The sequence below is a fragment of the Dermacentor variabilis genome, chromosome 7 (genome assembly GCF_050947875.1).
Source record: "Dermacentor variabilis isolate Ectoservices chromosome 7, ASM5094787v1, whole genome shotgun sequence".
In the NCBI taxonomy this organism is placed as follows: Eukaryota; Metazoa; Arthropoda; class Arachnida; order Ixodida; family Ixodidae; genus Dermacentor; species Dermacentor variabilis.
Genome location: NC_134574.1, coordinates 118,967,299 through 118,990,172, shown reverse-complemented (window position 1 = coordinate 118,990,172; position 22,874 = coordinate 118,967,299). Strand labels below are relative to the sequence as shown.

General features: G+C 43.0%; 1 long non-coding RNA gene across 1 annotated transcript in view; it reads right to left on the bottom strand.

Moving 5' to 3' along the window:
• Positions 1-22,874, bottom strand: part of LOC142587070 (uncharacterized) — a 482,522-nt gene that overhangs the window by 386,164 nt on the left and 73,484 nt on the right. Inside the window, exon 2 of the long non-coding RNA XR_012829346.1 lies at positions 9,732-9,783. This is a non-coding gene — a long non-coding RNA (uncharacterized LOC142587070). The remainder of the gene's footprint in view (positions 1-9,731; positions 9,784-22,874) is intronic.

Here is a 22,874-nt window from a genome sequence, read left to right as displayed (position 1 = left end):
CGGGACATCAAAACAAATATGGCGACTAACGAAGCATGCCGCACGCGTTCCTTCTTTTCTGTACTCGTGAGTACATTACGCGCGTTGATGCGCTGTCTTCTTTGTCAACAATAAACGAGCCTAACAACGGTCAGTTACTTGATTCAGGGCGTTCCAATAGTCACGTCCACTTACAGGAGATAGAAGCCGAGACGACCGCGATCCGCTACCTCTGGACATGGTAAACACGCAAGAAATTCAATATCCTGGTGTCATACGTTAGGTTTTCGCAAAATATACGTTGCGTAAATTTGTTTACGCGGAGAAATTAAGGATAACCAGACGGAATGTCGGCGACACACTGCAGGTACTCTCGGTGCGCTCCGCAACGCGACAGCAAGAACGCTCATTGGAAGTGAGAGCCCCAACTTCAACATATCACGCTAGTTGGCGTTAGGCGACTGGACAGAAAAGTGTGCATTCATGGAAGCCGTGGCGTATGAGCACCTGCGATACGGTTATTTAAATACGATGCGATTCTACCGAATCCATGAAAACGCAGGTACTTTAGACAGACGTACGCACAAACGCGCCTTGCGACGCTTCTCACTGCAGTCATTTCAAGCAGCTTCGGCATGCCTTAAGATTGCCACTAAGGGACAACGACTGTCGCAAACAGTTGCTCTGCCCTGGCTGTAATAAGAGAAGCAGTGCGCTATAGTCAAAAACAGTTTCCTGCAAAAAAGAAGGGGCAACTCTGGGGCTGCGATCTTTCAGCCACCTTGGGAATGATAGTTAGTACACGATTTTCTTTTGTCTTCGTGCTTGTGGAAGGCGTTCTTGTGACTTTATTTATTAGGCTTCGGCTGTTCACAATTTCTAACCACTTATAGTTTTCTAAAAAAAAAAAGAAAAATAGGGCTCTGCACGCCTTCGTAGTCACTGTAAAATGCCTCGTTTATAAAGAAATGTGTTGCTAAAAATGACCAATTTGCCCATTTACAGTGCTGTTTACAGCCAGAAAGGGGATGTTTCGGCAAATTGATGTGCTAGCCATCGTTTCCATGCTGGCTGAGCCGCCATGTCTGCAGCGCCCTTAGACACTAGGGCCAGAGTTTTATGCAGTTACTTATGCGGGAAGTTCTGCGGCACAAAGTTCTCTGTATTATGACGCAAACGCAGGAGGCGATTGCATTTCTACATGCAGCGCGCCAGATTGATTCCAGCGCAATCGATTGTCAAGAAAACCGATGGGTTGTGGAAAGAAACGTATCCGACTGCCCCGTATACTAATCGCCAGAGCTTCGGGTTGAGTAGCCAATCCAGTCAAACTGGCGGTCGTAATCGTCGAGCTTGCCACTTTTAACTTTGAAAGTGAAAATTAAAAAAAAAAGCACAGTAAACACAAGCAAGCTTAGAATTTTGAGGATCAAATCTTGCTCCATCCGTTCGTATAAGTGTGTGCTCTCTGATGCGATTGACAGAAGGACTGCGAATAAAAAACACACTCGACCTACGCTCACTTACACTAAACGCGTTTCATTGCGTTTGACGCGTCTGGAGCCATTTTTCCAACGCTGCGCAAGCGAACTGTCAATTTATGGGTACGCCGGAAATGAGAAGTTCTGACATTGCGCAGTCGGTTAGAATTTGACGCGTCGTCTGCCGCCGACGTGATTTAGTGACTCGCGAACTCTGTCTCGATAAGAGTTGGCGACTCTGCAATTCTGTGACAGAAATGTTATCCCGTTCTCCCAAAGACGTGATTCGTATACGCTGTCTCCTTCAGTGTTGAAATTGTGAAATATATTGAATTTTGAAGCACGGTTTCACTTTAACGAGAACATTCGAGAAAATAAATCGAGCCGTTTGAGCCAGCACACCACGAAAAATGTGTTTTTTTTTTCTGGAGGAGACAAGAAAGACGGCTCACGAAGGCGGCACAGTTTCAGACGCAGCCGATCTCAAGAGGGCGGTGAAGAGGGCGTAAATGTTGCTTAAAGCTGTTTTAAAGGATGGGTTACGAGGGCAATCGAACGTGTGTATTCATGTCTTATATATTTGTAATTGAAAGCAACAAGATGCTAACCCTGCGGCATATGTAAGGTAGAGGCAGCCATAAAATGCGCGAGCCGATGAACCAGGCGTAGTGTCAGGTATGATCTTTCGTACGGTCACTTTGCATTACTAAAAAGAGCCACCCTTATATGCGTCGAAGGAAACATCAAAAAGTGATTGCGGCTGGCACCAACTTCGCAGTTTATAGACGTTCTGCCAGGGCACCGCATACGATGAAGCGGCGTTCCGTCGTCTGCAGGCGGCGTCTGTTTGCCGTAATTTACGGTGATAAACAGGCTGTAGGTACGGTAGCAAAAGTGCATCTTTAATATACGAAGAATTCTTTCTGGTAGGAGATCCTGGACAGCTTTAATGCTGTTTTTATTTCAACTTTCTTCGGCTTGGTGAGGTCTTCTAAGGCAATATTTTCTTTCTCGCTTGGTGTTTCAATCCCATCATTAAATCAAAGTCACATCTTACCGAGCGGTTTGTGACTCTGAATCTTCCTCCAGTTGGTTCAGGGTTAAGTTTCTATAAGGTTCCTGCAGTCATTGCTGTGGTAAGTAAACACAGTAAAACTGTTTAGAATCCATCACCCTTGTGGAATTGTTGTGTAATATAATAATAATAATAATAGAAAAAAGGTTGTTGAAAACAAACCAATTAGTTTGTCTTTTTAAGAAAGTTTGCTTTACTACCTATATACACAACCCATTCATATATACAGCGCCGCATTATCCGTTGCGAGTTTCCCAAACGCATAGCCCGGCGCTTCCTGATTTAGCTGTTTACTCGCTAACTCTACCTTCGTATAAACCAAAGCTTGCTGAAAAGACGTAGCACAAAGGCGCATTCAACCGGGCGGATGGGACGTTCCTGCGATGTTTACTTCGCTCGTCGTAAATTCTTCTCACTGTACACGTCACTTTGTTTTCTCTCAGCGCCTGTCTGTTTAGGCGTCGTTGCACGTGGCGCTCAATCGAAGCTTCTAGGCGTGAAAACAGATTCAGCTCCCACGCAAGGCGGGGGCGGCGCTTTGGAAATATGGCACGATTTAGCGCGACCTTTCACCTATGGTTTTCATTAAAGCGTAATGTAATGCCGCAGCAGCCGTCGCCATCGGTAATTCCAAGGCCCTTAATATAATAGGCTTCCGCGTTTTTCAATTGATTGACGCTCACTGGAAAACACTAATGATCGGACGCAATATCTCTTTTTCCTGTGCTGCAATAAACAAAGTTCCTTCTTGGTCGTGTGTGGGCGAGATTTGTTTTCTTTTTAATTTTTGGGTGGGCGTGGGGGGCATACGCCAGACGGAGCAATCCAAAGAAGAATTCTCCCGCGCTATTTGTTTCAGCAGATATACTTTGTTGTCCTTCATTAAGTTTGAAGTCGACGTTTGGTTCTCTGTACTTGCTATGTTTTCCTTAATGAGTAGGCTCTCGAAGCACCCCTCGCCATGGCAGGTGCCTGTAGACTATTAGAGCTCGTTAATTTCACAGCACAAACCACTAGTAATATCCCGATATTGCCTGACATTATAGAAGAACCTGCGTCAATAAACAGCTGCTTAATCGTCTCTTATTGATAGAGTTCGTTTTGAACAGGGTTGAGCATCTAACAGAGGGATAACACGAAAGAAAAGTTAGACAAGACGAGACAGATTGGCCTTGATGTACTCAGAAGCAGTTTAGAAACGGGGATGTACATATATTTTGATAGCGTACCAGAATTTATGTTCGTTCAAACTAAGCTAAACTATGACATGCTTTCTTTTCCGATTATTCTTTTTTTGCTTCAGCATTTCAATTACAGCTTAGGTCTGCTCAGAACTAGGTGTTGCGATAAAATTATGATGTGTGTATGCTTAAGGGCGTCAGCGATTCAAGACACTTATAATTGGAGATCTCTAATATATTCTGATGATGAATTATTATATCACAAAATTTTTGTAAAGATCTCCGAGCATGACACGCATGTGTAGCGAATGAATTAACTGTGCCTGAAAACTCCTTTTTCTGATTAGATAGTGTAAACTAGCAAAACCAAGATTTGTCTTGCTTTATAACCAATGTTCAAAATATTGATATTGATATTGATTGATAAATAACAAATAATAAGTTCCGCCATCACAAGATAGGCGCATTGATCTGAATAAACAAAAAATTGATTTATCTATAAATGATTGAAAGTTGGTTTAGGTGAAGCAGAGATCGTATAGGAGTGTTTACCGGCAGAACGTTATTATGAATATATTCAACATGAGTGAAGGCAATGTATATCTGGACGGTTAGCTGAATAGAGAAAAGAGAAGCGAGAAACTCGCTTTAATTAGGCGCTTTTTATATTTCTACAAGTAGAAAATAAACAAGGCAGAAGCTTTCCTTAGTCGCTCAAATGGTGATAAAACACGTAAACCTCTGGGCTATCATTCGTATGCGATATGTGGTATATCCGACTTTCCTAACAAGTGTGCAAAAAATATGTTGAGCTGCTTTTTGCGGTGGGGAACAAGCTAATTTCGTATTATGTTTCACGCTTCTGTCATTTTTGAATCCAGTGGTTGTTGTATTCACTATCATATGTGGTGCCAGAAAAAAACGATAATAAATGAAACTTACTACTGCTGTTTTGAGGACAATATACCGCATGATGTTTAGCTAATTTCACAGTACGTAGAAAAGATGAGGACAACCAACGAATCTCTTTAATCTGTATTCTTTCAGCCCTCGCCCAACGTGACGCAACGCCATCGGTATTTCCTTCTCCAGAACCACGTGAGAAACTTTTTGTTCATCCCATTTCCTGATAGGGAAAAGACCGAGTTATCTGCGGCACGCATTTTACATGATGCGGGTGAAGATAACTAAACGAATATCACTGAAACTCGGGTCCCGTAAACCTCAAAACTGCCAAAGCACACAAATAATAGCTTGAATAGAGGTACACGAAATAAGAACTTGAAATAACGTTTTTGTTCAACAATAAGAAAAGAACTAGTTATTTTTTTTTCTAAAGTTACGTTGCTGAAATTCTAGAAGCCATCTTGTGCTACGAATACCATTTGTTAGTAGTCTCAGGCGGTGGCCATTGTAGGTGGGAGCGAGCTGACTAAAAATTTGCCACCACACGTTGCTCCGACTTGTCACAAAGTCTTGTTGTCACGGCTGACATGGTGATTACCTTGTTTTTTTTATAACATATGTCTTTCGGTCTAGTTGATATTTCTGAAAGAAGACATATTTACCGTCGAAAGTGCATGCACAAAACAAAAGGCAAATTGGTGAAAGCATGAGCGGTGGTGTCCGTGCCCTCAAGCGGTAAATTTGTATTTAGTATTAGATTTTTATCGGCGATAACTTTTAGTTTCAGCCCAGGTAACTGCCCAAAGGGTGTTGGTTCGCATCCACAGCGGACATTTACCATCTCTAGTGAATCTAGCCTGAAACCAGTGTACCTCCAGAAAGGATCGCAAAGGTGCCAAGCTAACGAACGGATCAGAGAGAGATATATCTGAGCGTTCGTGTGCATGTGTGTGTGTGCATGTATGTGTGTGTATGTGTGTGTGTGTGTGTGTGTGTGTGTGTGTGTGTGTGTGTGTATGTGTGCGTGCGTGCGTGCGTGCGTGCTGAATCGTGAACGGCAAGTTCGCGAAGCCACAGAGTACGTTTTTTCTACATGTGATGATCCCCCACGCGTTTACCTAAAATAATAGCTGCTCCGTAGGGCAAGGTTGACGCAAAAAGAAAAGGAACTGCCATGCGACGGGAGAAACTCAACTGTTGAAGCAGAAGCCTTCATGCAGAGGACAGCGGAGCAAACCTTCCCGCTGCGTAATCTCGGGAAAGCGAGCCGAAAGTGCAGGCATACTTCACGCCAAGGACTTCTATTTAACGCATGGTTTACTGACTGCTATAATCAACATTTAGGCATGAGTGGTCCGTGAGTGTGAAGGAGCGCACCTTGACTGCATCTAGCGAACTTGTTGCTGTATTTTCCAGCAACAAGAGTAAAGTGCTAAAAAAAGAAACCGTAGAGTTGGGAGTGTCCTATATACAGTTCAGTTCAGCTCCTGAAACATCGCTTTCTAGATATTTCATGCGAATGAAGTAACGAGACAAGTGACATAACTTGCGAAATAAAAAAAAAATAGCAAAGATTACGGATATTATGTTTGTCAATTTAAGCAACGTTGAAGCGTAACGTGATTTCGGCAGTAGGCCCACTGTACCAAATATCGAAGATTCACGACAAAGTGAACGGCGGACTCCCTATGTGAAGGCGCTTTTTTATAGCAGGCAATAACTTTCATGCTGAATTTTTCATGCTGCTTTCGAGACTTTTTGAAAAAAACATCGTGCGACAAATGAGAAAATGAGAAAACATTCAAACACAAAGTAGGAACATTTTACGGAGAATACAGAACGTATTTGGCAGCCTATCTCAAGAGAACATTGAATGAGTAGTCGCAAGGCCTGATGCTTATGTGCACATACTGCATTGCGCAAATTGAGAAGTTCATTCACTAACTTTAGTATGTCAATTCGTTTTCAACACAAGCGAAGTGCGTGCCTTAAAAAACATAGCTCAGTGTAACGAAAAAAAAAAGATTCAGAAATACTGCTGTCCTAATCAAAAGTAATGATAGAGGGAGCATGACACGTAACTGGTGCTCATTATTGCTTTTGTGAACGTCGATTATTTTCGTGATTTCATTTGGACTGGCCCTTTGCAGGTGCACTTACCAATTCAAAGATCATCTGGATAAACTTACGAGGACCCAACAAAAGTGAGCACTTTGGTGGCGATGGGCACCTCTGCCGAAATTGTTACGCGTAGTCGGACTTCTGTCACCCAGATGGGTAAGGGGTCATATTTTCTGCGAAGCATCGACGTGTCATTGCGGCTTCGTGAAATATATACTTTTGAGGTTACCCGTCGCCTATCTCATGCAATCTCCAATGTCATGAATCGTGCAAGCGTCCACGCGTCATGGTACTTCCGATGTCAAGGTTTACCATTCTCTTGTGCTTGTGTGCGGATTAGGGAGTCGGCGTTGAATGCCGTCGCCTTAATTCTTATGTCTAGGGTGGTAGCTCTTGTCCTTATGGCGTGTCCACGATCATCCACTTCCTGAATTTGTTCACGATAGTATAGCATCGGAACACAGGGCTTGCAGAGGAGAGGAATAGGCCATCGCTTAACTGTCTTCGGGCATTGTATTCATTCCGGTTGCAAAATATGGACAGCCAGTGATGGGCAAAATGCCTGCCTCCTCCTCTTCTGGTAAGTATTGACAGTCTAGAAGAAGCACAGGGAAACTGTCTGGGGTGACGAGGGTCAGCACTGGTTGACGGAGCTCTAATGTGGCGAGCTCGCTTGCTCAGACAAATAATTTCCCTTTATTGCTATCGCGAACGACAGCGGGAATGTCATCCTCTACCCGTACGAGAGCTCACACTATCATTGCAGTCACTATCGCTCGTTTCTTTAAGCGTTCGGGGCATCGAACTATTCCCGTGTTTGGAGACGCCTGCTTGAAACAATCAGTGCCTGATTGAAATGTTTCATGTCGAAAAGCTCGATCTCCATCGTTTTCAAACTGCATGAGACCGTCGAGCTCGAGAGAAAGCTCGACAGGAGTGTCAGGATGAAGCGGAGTGTCTCTATGGTGCCTATCCCTATTGAAGCACCACGTGCTCAAGCTTCGCGTATATCGCTCACAACAGTTATACCTATCAAGCGTGGAGGCAGAAATGTTAACCAGCTTGACAATCGGCGAAATCACAATACGAAAATGCAAAAGAGGATCACATGGGACTGTTTCCTTGCTCGTTTTCTAGAAAGAAATAATATAGCGGTGCACATACCTAAGCTTTTTATAATAGAACTAGTAAGAAATCTTGCAAACATCGCACCTCCAAGACGACTTAAACTGCGTCTTGCTTGAACATATAGCATGCGCTAATGAATACTAAAACCGGCGTTGACTGCAAGTGTTACACCTAATTGTCACTTGCTTTTTTAGAAGAAATAGATAAGAAAAAATTAGAAAAAAGATACAGATGATGCCATCAAATTTTAAATCCGGCAAATTCGTTAAAGAATGGGCTTGCTTTGGACTGTTTGCTAAATCGAGGTGGATCGCAATTTCTCCCTTTCGTAAAGTTCTTTTTTTTCCACTTTACAGGCTTTCCACAAAGCTCAATCGCCGCTCTGTGCTTGAATTTCTCAATTAATTCACCCTCGCGGTGCAATCTTCGAGTCTCCTAGTTAGCTCAGATGATAGAGCGAGTGCGTTTCAAAAGTATTGTTCCAGGGTTCGATCCTAAGAGTAGGCCAAACTTTTCTTCAACTGCGGCCCTTTCTTTTTGATAAACCCCTTTGCTTTACTTTCTGGCTGTATGCCATTGCCGGGTGGATGACAGTTCTCCTTCTCACGAACCTTAATCCATCCTTCGGGCTTCGGAAGGACTGTGGTGATGATATTTCTTTATGCAGCAAAATGAACACGAACATAGGAGAGGACGCACAAACAACATATCACTATAGAACTCTAACTAACTACGGTGTTACTAAAACGGTGTGCCGTGGATGAAATCCTACCCTTTGTCCGTGCTATATTTCTAGGCTACAGAAATATTAATAGTAGCTGGCTCTTTAGAGCAGCGTATAATATTGTTTTGGTGTCCATTTTTTGCTGAATTTGATATACGCAAATTATGTGTATGTGACAAATCTAATATCCTTTTCTCTCCAACACATACTTATTTCTGCATTCTTTTCTTTTTCTTTCTTTTACAATTCAGGAGTAGAATCAGTTAGATGCGAGTGTTATCGGCATTACCGCAAATATGTTTTCCTCCTCCTTGTAAGATGTATACTTTAGTTGAATGTTCAAGTGACAGCTGGGGTGCCTGTGTACTTCCTTATTTTGATTGTGGCTCTTGTTTCGTCCCCCCCCCCGCCCCCTACAATAACGCCCCACTGAGTGATGTTAGGCTTTTAAATAAATAAATAAAAATACTTCAAATATTTAATTTCATCATGTGCTTGCTTACGGCTCTAACATCTATAGGCGTGATTCGCATGTGTATCACATCTGTGATGTTATTAAGAACACAAGTGTGTTGTAAATTTGGTTAATTAACTTAGCATATTGATTACAGAATTTGTTTAGCAGATACAAGTACTTTTTTTTTTCAAGTTGACGCCTACAGTATTCCAGCTCTATAATCCCTGTTATTGCTTCTATTACTTTACAAATACCCGCTGTTAGCAATTAAGCAACTGTCTGATAAACTGCAGTCAAGCATTCGAGGGAAATAAGCTATCTCCTCGCGCATTTTCCGCAGGCGTATTGGCAAAATCCAGAGCCGTGCGACGTAAGTGAACTCCTTTCATGGCTTTTCTTGAGCGACACTGATGCGCTATTCAAATGCTACAGTGTACGGAGTCATACGTGATTACCTCCAATGTTGATAGAATGGTATTCCATCAGGCAAAATTTCACTCCAATGACTTGAACTTGCCGCAGAGAAGTGTTAAATGCCGTACGTCATTGGAATCAGTTTCAGTTTCAGTTTATTATCTCTAGCGGAAAGTAGCAAAATGGACGCAACGATGAACTTACTTTCTTGTGTTCAATACGGTGAAACTTAAATATAGTAAGTGTTGAAATAAAGAAGACTCACCTGTGGCGCCGGAGTCCTTGGATGCAACTGGCCTCTTTTAGATGCGATCGCTCTGTAAAAAAAGAACAGAAACATCGATGTTGTACTAAGCACATGATTCAGTAAATACTATCGATGGCATTGGTTTGTGCGCTCACAGTAAACAGTTTCAAGTTTTGTGCACCTGTATTACAATAAGTTCCCACGCGAAAATGAAGATTAGGACACATCTTCAAAAAAGTGCGCCCTCGTATAAGACAATAACCGCTACTTAGGCGAGTCCAAGTGGCATTTTGTTTAGCACTGTGTGGCATGTTGAAGCGCGGCTTGGTTCAAATAGGTGTCATCGACCTCGAAAATAAAATTACAGCTGAAGGGAGTGACTGAGCAGACAGCACCTTGAAAAAGAAAGCATTTCATTTTTTGCACAAGAAATTACATGCGTAAGATCATAGATGTCTTGAAATACCACCCGCCATACCTTTAGGCAATTCACGCCGCAACATGTACCATGTGCCCCACATATATTTTGCCGTTTAAAGAAGATGGGTAGTTCCACGTCGCTCGACAGAACCAAGGTCAAATTGTATGTGTCGATAGGAGTGAATCGTACAATTTTTTTTGTATCTTGCCTAATTACGTAACTAGTTAGTGTTAACTAACCAACTTCGCGAATATTAAATTCACAGGAAAACTGTCACTGAGAAAAGTGTCTTGCAACGAGTCGCGTGGCACTTTCTTTTGTGCTTCACGGACTTTCAGGTTTGCAAAAAAAAAAACCTTCATGCAGCACGTATTGAGCGACAGAGGCTGGATAAAAACTTTTTCAAGATATTCTACTATAGTCTCATTAACGCTTTTCCTCCATATAAAATTTTCAATGAAGTTGAAGAATAATAATAATAACGAACCGTGTAAATCGTGGAAGTACAAAAAATAGCCTGGATTGCTCGGAGTGACGGAGAACAATGTAATATTTCCATGCTTTAGTCCAGCAACGTGGCACTTGCACATTTTAAAAAATTTTGGCACAACTTACTTGGGACACGCAGTATTTGGCGCGCATCAGACAATTATTTATATCTGAAGGACATGATCCTTACTATTAGTATATGATCTCCCCGATCACAGCAAACTGCAAGGAAGTGCCACATGGTTTGAACTGAGGATTCACCCCTGCCTTTGAAAATGTCAGAGCAATCGTAAGGCACGTGAACGACTAAAGGAGCATCATAATCGAAGCAGTGGATCCCGAAAAAAGAAGCTGCTGTTAGTGAGCCTTCTATAGCTCTTTCACAAAAAGAACTATCTTTTTTGCGATGCCTTAGGCTGTCCCATAATCTGCATGATCATACGCTCTTGATACCAGGAAAATGTTACCCCTACATTTTCTTTGTGATTTACGAAATCAGAGTGTGCTTATAAATGCCTTTTTTCGTAAACTAGAGAAAACGCAGTTAGAAGTGAGCACTACTTTTTGTCCGCTTGCTCGCTGTCTTTAGCAACGCCTTAGAACACAAACTATAACGCTATCGCATTCTTTTGCAATGCAAGCTGCAAATCATCAGACGTTCTTCTTACTGTTTGCGGGATTCGTGTCAAGGAGCTTCATGCAAAGGGTGCCAAGGGAAAGAGAACGTAGTCGAGAACAACCCAGCATTAGCTATTGCGATGAGGCTAAAATATATGCAAGTGCAGGATGGAGACGCCGACTCAAAACAAGGGGCAGTTTGAGACCCTCTCTGAACTGCAGAGCGCCCATAAAATTGGCTGGTAATGGTCGCTAATCAAATATCTTGGAGCGTGCACATTAATGGCATGCCCATGCGAGTGTTTCCCTAATGGCGTTTGGTGTGGCACGAACTCCACAAGGCCGCTGCATAAAAAATATTACTGCGATGAGGAAGCTTCGTATGCTTGCGTCGTCCAGAAACAGTATGCGGGTTTGAAACTGAAAAAGTCTGACAAGCTGAAAGAAATTTGCAAGTTTGTTAAGCCCGATTTAGCCGATAACGTGTCTCTGTCAGAATGAATGGAGAACAAATCTGTAGAACCACTTTCAGAAAATCTTAATCATTAGGTTCAGAAGAATGATTAGCGAACCTTCTGTCGATTGTAATGAGCGTATGTCGCATAGTTAGATAAATTCATCAACGTTAAATCGCTTTTCTTGTTATCCAACTATGCCAGAACTCGTACGTTTAAAGAATATATTTTTTTCTGAGTCCGATAATAGAGTGCAACAGTTTATGGAGAGGTACAAAACATTTCTATGCTTTAACTAGTCTGTTGAATTATGTTCCTTATTCAACTTGCAGGGTACTGCGTAAATATGCAAATAAATAAATAAATAAATAAATAAATAAATAAATAAATAAATAAATGTGGGTCTTTGTGAAAGTTTTACTATCTGGCACGTTGCTCAAATTTCATGCAGTAGCATAAAGAGCGGCTTCACCACAGTATGGCTTATTGTGCGGCAAAGCCAGATCTCAATAAATATATGTCAAAACCCATTAACAGATCATACGGGCGTAATTTAGTACGCGACTTACTGTCCAAATATAACAAAACAGACAATGCAAGGGCAACAGCGATAATATTCAGATGTTAGACGATCCGCAACGAGAAACACCAAACTGAAAAACAATATTGACATTGATTGATATTCTCCTCAGGTATGTCAAGGGTAAAAGATGTAACAACACCAGAAGTCTGTTGCGAATAAGAAGATAGTATGATGTACTGTATTCAGAGAAGCATAGAGAGATAGAGAAATTGTACCGTTGATCTAGAGGTTTGCGCAAGTGGAGGAAGCCAGTGACGCGTGGGATCTACAACAACGTCATTCGCCCCACATTCAGAACTAGCAAGGCTTTCCATGAAACGTTTTCTTGCGGTCAGAAAAACGGCGTTCCATTGATTGTTTTTTTACAATAACTTTTTGCAAATATTTTATTAGCGCAACGACAGACTTTCAGACACTAATGGTAGGCTCAACAAAATAAGAACAATATCTTTATTCATTGTGAACGTCATTTTATTATTGAGTGTAACAACTGCGTGCACACAAAAAAAAGGAATAATTCAGAGTAAATTATAAGGATTCAACGAAGCTTTTGCAGACTCTAAAAATATTGTCCGCGTACAATACCACTGTCCTTGTTAGCCTAATTGGACACACTTCTGAGAGAAATCTCAAGACAGCGACAACGCAATCGATGCTATTACAGATATTTTCCGATTCTCATAATCCTTTTCGTTCGCTGCCGACCTTGACTGACGTTTCTCGTGAAATGGTAGGGGAATCATTTTCTTGTCTGGCGAGCCATTATGTTGTGCGCATTTTACAAAATACAACGTTTAACTTTGAAGCTTTTTTACGTTAACTGCAATACCTCTTGCTTACACTTGATACCTCAAAGCATGCAATGGTGTGACTGTATTTGAGATTACCACCGCGTTTCAGTTTCTTAAATGTAGCGCTTATAAGTATTTTTTTCGTAATCTCTTATTCACCTTCCTTAGTCAGTTTCCAAATTTTTCTTGCGGCCCTACACAGTTATTTCTCATAGGCTAACGTTGTCAGAATACACTGAAAAAATACATAACAGTATAGCGCTGCTTATCGGAGGCAAATATTTAGGTTCATCTGCTTGGGCTTGCTAGCATTTCAAAACATCGACTTTCCAGAAATCCTTCGCAGTGACGACAACTGGCATTCCACCTCGACCGCTACGCCACCGGGTAAAGATAATTCTGCGACAAGTAAGAAACCAACGCACAACATTTCATCCCTCTACCCATTTACAAGTGACGCTGCAATGGTTTGAAATAGGCAGACCCTGCAAATGGCAGTGCCCCTTTCACTATAAAGACACTTTAAACGTGCATTTACAAAGGGGCAGCCTTAAAAGTGTTAAAATTGCCTTTAAAATGAAAGGGGACTGCCTTAAGAAGTTCTGCCGTAAAAATTTGCTCATGCACACGCGGTCCATTAGCGGAGTGTGAGGGATAATAAATAGAAGCGTAAAATCACTACAGACTGATAAATTATTGTTTCGGAACATCATTTCTTTAATTCGGACTACGGAGGTTGATTACGAAAATTAATATCACTGACCATATATTAATCTTTTTCTTAATTTCTAGCCGACAAACCGAATGACTTTATACGTCGGCGTGATTTCACTAATTTCAAATTACATTCTCGCATTTTGGCAGAGTTGGCGGAATAAACATTCTCAAAAACTACGAAGTTCGCTCTCTGGTACCTTGAGAACACAGTGTGACCCAACTTTACCAACAGAAAAATGACTAGACCTGAGCCAACGCCATGAAAATCTATGATGGGGCGGCTAGATGTCGCAGCTTACATTAAGGCACCATCTACACCCGTGTTTCGTGTTTGCGTTTTCTTTTTTTCTTTTGCTTATTGGCTACCTTTTCACGGTAAAAGTGGCTCATTTACTGTTGTAGGAGGTTGGTTTGTTAATGCAGCGTCCTCTATTTTTTCCCTTTAACGTTCTCTTAAACGAAATCCAGTGATGTTTTTCGCCACCCTAGCGACTCTGCCTCCATTTTCGTAATTTCAAGCGCGTTGAAGCCTACGGCCCTAGACTAGTGATGATGTTCATTTGTCACCACGAGCAACAAGATATTCATGATTGCTCTCAAGAAGCCATTCCCGTGAACTATAGACATTTAACTGCAGCAGAACGCTAAATATTCACTAACGCTAAATATTGCGCTAAATATTTTGCTATGTATAGAGATTGATGATGGATAACACAGCATTCAATAGAGGGAGAGCAGTGATCTCTGCAGTTACATGTGTCCGCGTTCTCGAGTCGCCGTCAAACTTGCAGCCATGCAAACGTTTGTAGCAGGGTGTTTTGCTCGATCGTCAGTCCTGATAGGTAACAATCTCATCCACGATGAATCTTCATAGTCGCGTCGCAAGCAGTTTTTGTAGTTTTGGTTTCACACATAATTTCCGTCACGTCGTTTCTGGAAGCAAAGTACGCGTGCGAGAGTTAAACAAGCCTACGCGTGATCACACATACAAACTTAACAATAACAAAACAAATGCGAAGGCACAAGGGCTAAGGAAAATGAACGCTACCCCGTTTTGTCTTCCTGTCATCTAGTGATTTCATTTTAGCCGGTACTGCCATCTATTCAGTTCTCCCTACGACGTGGATCTCACGACTGATTCGCGTGAGAATTGTAGAACTTAACCACTACTTTAAAGACAAAGGTCATAATAGTTTTTTTTTTCAATGGTTACCCACTCGTTGGAGTCAATATCAATGGAGATGAGGATGCAGATGGGGCTCCTCGGGCGCCAACAAAGAAGGTCTCTGCGTCCCTGATTTCTACACTCTAGAACACACGTTGCGAAGCAGCTTTTTCATTGGGCACGCTAGTTTTGTTAACGGAGTGAAACGCCGCCCGTACCTAAGGCACACCAGACTTTGCAGAATAAACCCTTCGCGGCAAATCGAACCTCCGCCATGTCTGCACCTGCGTGAGGCAACTATCACGTCCTGATTGTGGTGGGGAGTCGCCTTCACGAGAGCTCATTCAGCGCTGATCGGAATGTATAACAGACCTGCGTGTGGTGTCTGCGGCTCCCGGGAGAGCAGACCACCTATTGCGCCACTGTCCTCAATTCAAGATACAAAAGTAAATAATGTTCAAAGCACTGGGGCGACTAGATGATCGTCCATTGCGCGTACACGCGCTACTGGAGCACCGCTCCCGCCGATCATATGCCAATACTATGAGAATGCCAGCAAACTTGAACAAGGGGAGAAACTAGAAGGAAACATAAACAAAGGGACCGGAAGGTGGCTGAAGTAGTCCAGACACCTTCTTGTCGCTTCGTCTATGTCTGGTCCTCATTTTTCTTCTTCTTCAAGTTTGCTGGCAATATCCTAGTATAACCACGTTCCAACTGGCACAACAAGCCACTGTTATGATCATATTCCCACAAAGCAGTGAAGGTGGCTTTGTTCTATGTCAAAGGGAGTGGACTGTGCGAGCGACTTTGCCAGCGTAGCACTCTCCGTGCACCTGCATACATTCATAGCCAACGCATCTATCTTTTCTTTCTATTCCTTTGTTCTCCTCCCGCAGAATAATGCACCAAGCTGCACACTCTTCTGGTTAACGTCCATGTCTTCTCTCTTTCTTTACTCTATCTCACTCTTTTTCTCGCTCACTCTCTTTGTCGACCCCCCCCATTTCCCCCCCCATTCCCCCCCCATCTTAATAGCCTTAATATGTCTGCCGCAGGACTGCGAGCGCCAAAAGGCGAGCTTACTTAGCTGCTTTCGTCCCAAATCGACTGGTCTGTATTTGCTCGTAATTCTTTTGTTACCCTATTTCTCACTCTCTATCGCTGCTTCTGTTCATGAACTGGCAGTTATTGATCGTACTAACTAAGCCCACTCAGACCCAGCGGCCTGTGATTCATTTTGTTAACAAGGAACGTCCTGTGAATAACAGAAGAGGTGCGGCGTCTCTGGCGTGCCGCATGGAAGGACACGAAGCCTTTTTCAACGATATTTGATGTTCGCAGTTGTCGTCTTCGCTGTGGTCCTCGTTGCTCTTGTCGTCGCTGTCGTTGCTGCTGTCGTTGTCGTCGTCATGGTGATTGGGACGGCAATATAGTGAAACGCAGAGCTGCAGCCAACAGCGTGCTTATGACAACAGTGCAGCGTTGTTCACGTTTATCACGCTAAAGGACAGTTTGGTAGAGAGTTGCCGCTTTGGAAGTACAATTTGGGCATACGAACGCTAGATTGAACTACCGTGAGGTTGATTCACAATCGCTGACGTCACTCTCGTTGCAAATATGATAATACCGCAGCACTCTCGCTCCCTGCATATCCTTACCTAGCAACAGCACGCAACGCAATTTCACTGACTTCACCGCTCATATCGCTAGAAACTATTGCTGTTTTCTTGTTCCTTGCCAATTTACGTGCTTCAATGAGGTTGGCCATACGGGCTTGTTGGTCGGCCATCATTGAAAGGTATCTGTATGCAGCAATAAAAAAAAGGACACAAGAAGAAACGAAGAGAAGACTACGTGCTCTTCGGAACATCTGAAGTTGCCATGCAATTAATTATTCCTTGGGCCTAGGGAAATTTATTGTATATTTTGTTGGATGAGAGTGTGTTGGGTTATTAGCAGCAGTTTTCCCTCTTTTTGGTTCGACAAAACTGTCCGTCGTCTGCGTATACTTCGTCTCTGCTATTACAGGATTTAATTAGTTGCCTGCCCCACGATCGGTCTGCATTTATTACTTCTTTCCACACCGTTAGCAGTCACGGCAGGCACAGATGTTAGTGCTCGAGGAGAAAGAAAAATTAAAGCACCTGTAGTCCCATAGGCACTATTCTAATTAGAGCAGAGGCTCTTGCGCGCTGGTTGAAAGGTAGGTTTTAATTACGCGTCGGTACAGGGCCCCATAATTCCCCAGTTGCCAACGGACGTACTTCAAAGTACGCGCGTTTACAGAAGTTTAGTAACGAAGCCTTAACAACTCTATAATCATAGGCCTGTTTCATATCGAAATTATCATTTTTTATTATAATCAGCATCCGTTGAACCTTTGCGTTTCTTTCAGGAAATTACGTAAGGGGGGGGGCAGGGTAAATAAATATACATCTAAAGATCAACATACGCTTGCAGTGGCACGTAAACGTCCTTTTTATGTTTCTTAGGTCGACTACATGTCTGATATAGACCACTTTCATAACTGTATTGCTAGCTTTCCTGCAAGACAGTTTGCCCAATTCATGGCGGAGCTGGTCAGGTTTGCACACAGCCTCTGCAAGCACAGTTTGGTTGCATTATACCATGAGAAATGTAGACGTGGCTCCCACGATAAAACCATACGCGAGACTCCAGCTCCAGTACTCGCAGTGAGCGCATCTTCTTCAATTCAACGTCGACCGGTACCACCATCAGTTGGACAAGTGTGGCGTACAGAAAACCGCATCTGCGAATTACGAGAAAGGCCGGTTACATCTGCCGTGATACGAGCCATACAATGCTACCGAAATGGCCTATTTATAGGTGCTTTGCCGCACACCCATTCTAGAGTGTTCGTCCCAACAACCGAGAATTTTCGCTGTGCAAGCATAATGTTCTCGGCGACTTTTGACTTCGCATTGGCTACACCCCCGTCAACCTTAACCCGCCGCCATAACTTTGTGGCTATGACATTAACGTTGATGGGCACCAGGTCTCTAGTTCCATCCCGACAGTGGCGGCCGCATTGCGTTGGGGGGGGGGGGGGGGATGCAAAATCACTCGTGTGGCGTGCATTGGGTTCACATTAAGGAACCTCACGTGTTGAAAATTAACTCAGAGTCCCCCCCCCCCTCCAGTGTATACGGCTTGTCTCATAGTGAAATCGTGGTTTTCACACGTGAAAACTTTATTACGTTTTTATTACTACCAATCTTGGTTCCCCCCCCCCCCCGCGTTGAAAATATGCCAAAAAAAAAGGAGGGCTCCGACGCGATTAGTTAGAGTTGAAATTATCTTGGCCTTTCACGACCAGGTTGAAACGGCTTCGCGAACGGCCGTATATGCGAGCGTGACACATCCGGTATCGAACGGATCTGCGGTGGAGCCGTGTGTATATACAATCGACTAGTTCGATCGGGAAGCCCCGAGCACGGTGAACCTGTGCTTATTCAAGAGTCTTAATGGTGCTGTTGCCAGGAGTTATCAACCTGAAACAATACGACGACCTAAATTCGTGTAGCACATGCTGCGAGAGAAGCACCCATGCCTAGAAGGGACGCGAACTTCAACCACACATTGTTATTTTACTCAAGCTGAAGGAGCTTCATTGCTGTCTCTAGGACAGTTTAGGTACATGTTAGTGTTCAGCTGTCTTGCCATGTTACGCTCGACTTGTAGTTTCCTACGAATTAAGCAGTGCTAATTTGCATTAGGTTGAGCGGATTTGATGATGATATGGGAGGGAAAGAAAGCTTTTCGGTATGTTAATGGTTGCTTCTGAGCAGCAGTTTGCACTGAAACGCCGATAAGTGTTAATGTGGCGCGGTTCACTTGAAGACTGCTACGCACGTGAATTAGTCTCTCAGTCTAGGAAAGGTGCGCGATTGACAGATCAGACAAAAATAAGGCCATCTACTAATTTATTAATTTAGAGCAAAATATAAAAGAAACAATAAGAGTTTCTCATGCTTAGTAATTAAACGTCGAAGTCATACTACAGGTTTGGCTATTGATTGATTTATGTGGTTTAACGTCGAAAAGGAATGGAGTGGCTTTGAGTGTACTAAAAGACCTGCACGTGAGTGTTTCCTGAATTATACTTTTTCGGAATACGCCCACCGCGGTCACAACTCGAACCCTCAACTTCATTCTCTGCAGTACAATGTGACATGCTGAATACTGCGGACGCCTGGAGGTTATGCGCATTTTAATCACATCGTATATATTAGCAGTTTCCTGAGCTCGTTCGGGCAAATTTGCTATATGCGTAGGGTGTAGTTAAAGTAAAAAGATTGGCGCCACGATTCAAGTGAGGCGCGTCTCATATCAAGAGAGCTACGGAGGTTTTCAAGTTACCCTCCTCCATAGCCATGCTTTCTTTTGTTTTCAAGTCGTTCGCCAAGCCATCGGGGCTAAGCTACGTCTTCACTGCCTCTTCACCTCATTTCTTGACGTCGTGTCATCTACTTCCGGTTGTCTTGGAGCCAGCGCGCGAAGCCTCTCCAACCTGTCCGCTAGCCGTCTGGCCGTCGACCCCCAGCGCGAGCTATCCAAGCAGAGTGCGTTTGCGAACGTACTATCGCGGTGCCAAGCATGTCCGGTATTCCACTAAACACGGGCAAGCTGGGTACTTTGACCTATGGACGGAAGCGTAAGAAAAAGCCACTCCACACTACTACAGCTGTGATGAAGGGGTTTTAGCGTCAAGGTGAGCGGACTAAGTGGCATGCATAGTGGAGCCATCTGGTGGTGCAGACCTTAGCCAGCCAAACACAGAGCTAATATTGCTGTAAGCAAGTGTGAAACATTTTAAACAATTAAAATGGCAACGCGCTGACAATAATGCTGCTACCGAAAACTTACACCAGAATCAAATTAGAATACATTTGGTTATTGCTACATGTAGGATAAGATTTCTAATCCATAAGGACATCGCGACCAGAATTGATGAATTCTACCGCATTAATGAGAGAGTAGGAGTCGTAGTAAGCCTGGATAAGAGGCATCGAATAAAGGTAGTACAAGCCTACTTGCCAACCTCCAGTGAAGATGATGAAGAAATAGGGCTTTTGTGAAGATGTTCAGTTAGAATTCAGAAAGCTGCAAACTCAGAGTAATGTAGTCACAGGCCAGTTCAATGCAAAAGTGGGAGAAAAGCAGGCTGGGGAACAGGCAATTGGCAAGTACGGCAGCGATTCTAGAAACACTAGAGGAGAAATCTTGGTAAGGTACCAATGCAGCCATTAGGTGAGCTCTCCCAAGTAACGAGGACGTAATGAATAAACGACAAAGCATAACAGTGTCTAACTCAAAACATCAGATAGAATCCGCTGAACTGCCAAAACTGATCAAGAAGGAGAAAGCAAGGGAGATTCGAAATTATAGCATGGGAGATATTGAGCAAGCCATAAAAATGGTCGCAGCATGAAATCAGTAAGAAGAAAATTGACAGGAGACAAGGCAAGATGTATGCACTAAAAGAGAAGCAGGTTAACGTCATGAGCAATTTTGATGATATAGTACAATCAGCAGAAGGAATGCCATTCTCACGTGTACAGTACCAGAACAGCAAACTATCTTCATTCAAAGTAGTAATGAACAAGAGACAGAAGCTCCTTCTATAACAAGCGTGTCGTTGCAAGGGCTTTTCAAGACATGATCCGGGAGGAAGCCGCAGGAGAAGATGCAATTACAGTAGATTTAATCAAATATGGATAGTAAATCATGCTTGAAAAGCTTACGACCCTTCATATATAATGTCCCACGCCTTCAAGTGTACCAGAGGGCTGAAACAATGGCAAGATTATACTAATCCATAAGGAAGGAACACGGTAAAAAAATGAAGAATAGGCCCATTAGCTTGGTTTCAGTATTGTATAAAATATTCACGAAGATAATATTCAATAAAATCAGCATAACACTTCAGTCAGCCAAGAGGGCACACTGGCTTCAAGAAGGAATATTTTAAGGCGGATCACATCCGTGTCATCTATCAGGTAATTAACAAATCTGCAGGGTACAATCGGCCTCTCTATATAGATTTTATAGATTATAAAAGACATTTGATTCAGTAGACATAACAGCAATCTTATAGACATTGCTAATTAAGGAATACAGGAAAGATACGTGAGTATATTGGGAAATATCTACACAGATTCCACAGCTACCTTCGTTCTCCAGAAAAAAAAGGTAGAAAGTTACCTATCAAGAAAGGTGACATGCAAGGAGACAGGCAAGGAAGCACAGTCTCTCCAATGATATTCACTGCATGCTTAAAAGAGGCACTCAAGCTGTTGGACCGGAAAGCCTTAAAAGTTAGGATCAACGTTGAACATCTCAGCCACCTTCGGTTTGCAGTGACATTGTCCTGTTCAGCAACATTGGGGACGAATTACAACAAATTATTGAGGACCGTAACTTAGAACGTGTGAGAGTGGAGTTTGAGATTAATGCGCACGTGACAAAGATAATGTTCAAAAGCCTGGAAAGTAGACCGGAGCTCAGGATCGTCAGTCAGCCTCTAGAGTCTGCACGTTAGTTCGTTTATGTAGGTCAGTTACATGCAGGCGACAATGATCATGTGAAGCAAATTACTAAGAAATAATGAGTTGAAGTGCATACGGCAGGCATATACTAAAGCTTGACTGATAGCTGACCACTTTTGTTGAAAGGAAACGTGTACAATGATTGTATTCTACCAGTGCTAACCGAAGGAGCAGAAACTTGGAGTTTAGGAAAGAAACTCAAGAACAAGATAAGGGCCGTACAAAGAGCGATGAAACGAAAAATGTTAGGCGTAACATTAGGAGGCAGGAAGAAAGTGATGTGCTAAGAAGGGCTAACAATTCTAGTGGACATTAGGAGATACTGTTGGAGCTTGGGAGGCCATGCAATGCGCCGGGCAGATAACATATTGTCGGACCATTACGGTCCGACAATAAACGGTGGATACCATTACTGTTACAGAATGGATGCCAAGGGAAGGGAAGTGCAGTCGAGGACGGCAGAATACAAGTGGGGTGATGAAGCTAGGAAATTTGCCGGCGCAAGTTGGAATCGGCTAGCGGAAGAGAGGGGTAACTGGAGATCGCAGGGAGACGACTTCGTCCTGCAGTGGAGTTAAATATAACCTGCTGCTGCTGATGATGATGCATTATCCGGTAAATTTCTTTGGTAACATTGCTCAGGGCATTTAAGTTCAGGCCAATATTTTCCCAGACTTTAATGAACGGGAAATATATTCAGCATAGTTTGTCACTCCTTGTAGATACCTATCGACGAGGATAATAGTTACCCACATCGGCGAATCACAGCTGCTTGTTTAGCCGAATTGTGATTTTCACGTCTGATAACGTTTAAGAAAATCGACCATTTACTCAATGCCACAGACGATAATTTACGGCAATGATCAAAAGTATCAAAGTATAAAGAAAGGTTTAAGAAACGCGGCACCATCATCAATATCATCACCAATGAAATCATCACTTAGCGAATTTTCGCCAAAAATTGATTGTTCGAGACCGTTGCTAGACAACTTCGAAGAAAAAACACGAGAAGGTGCGAAGAACACTCTCAATACTCGTATCAGATGACGCTTTCCTTCGCCAATAGAAACGGAGTGAATGGCGCTCGCCATCCGGCGCACAAGAGCCGGTTTATTCCACTCCAATGGCTTCTGCTGTAACGCATCCAGAGTCGAGCTACGACGTCCTCCGCATTGATGTGAGCAAAACCAAGCTTTAACCATGTTTCAGCCAGCCCAATTTTCTGCGCATCGCAAGAATATCGAGCGCAAAACATTGTTCTGCGAATAAGCCGCCCGATTAGCTTCGAAAATGCGGCTTGCTCCATATTTTATACGCACAGGCTACAGAACGGAATTAATGTCACAAAAT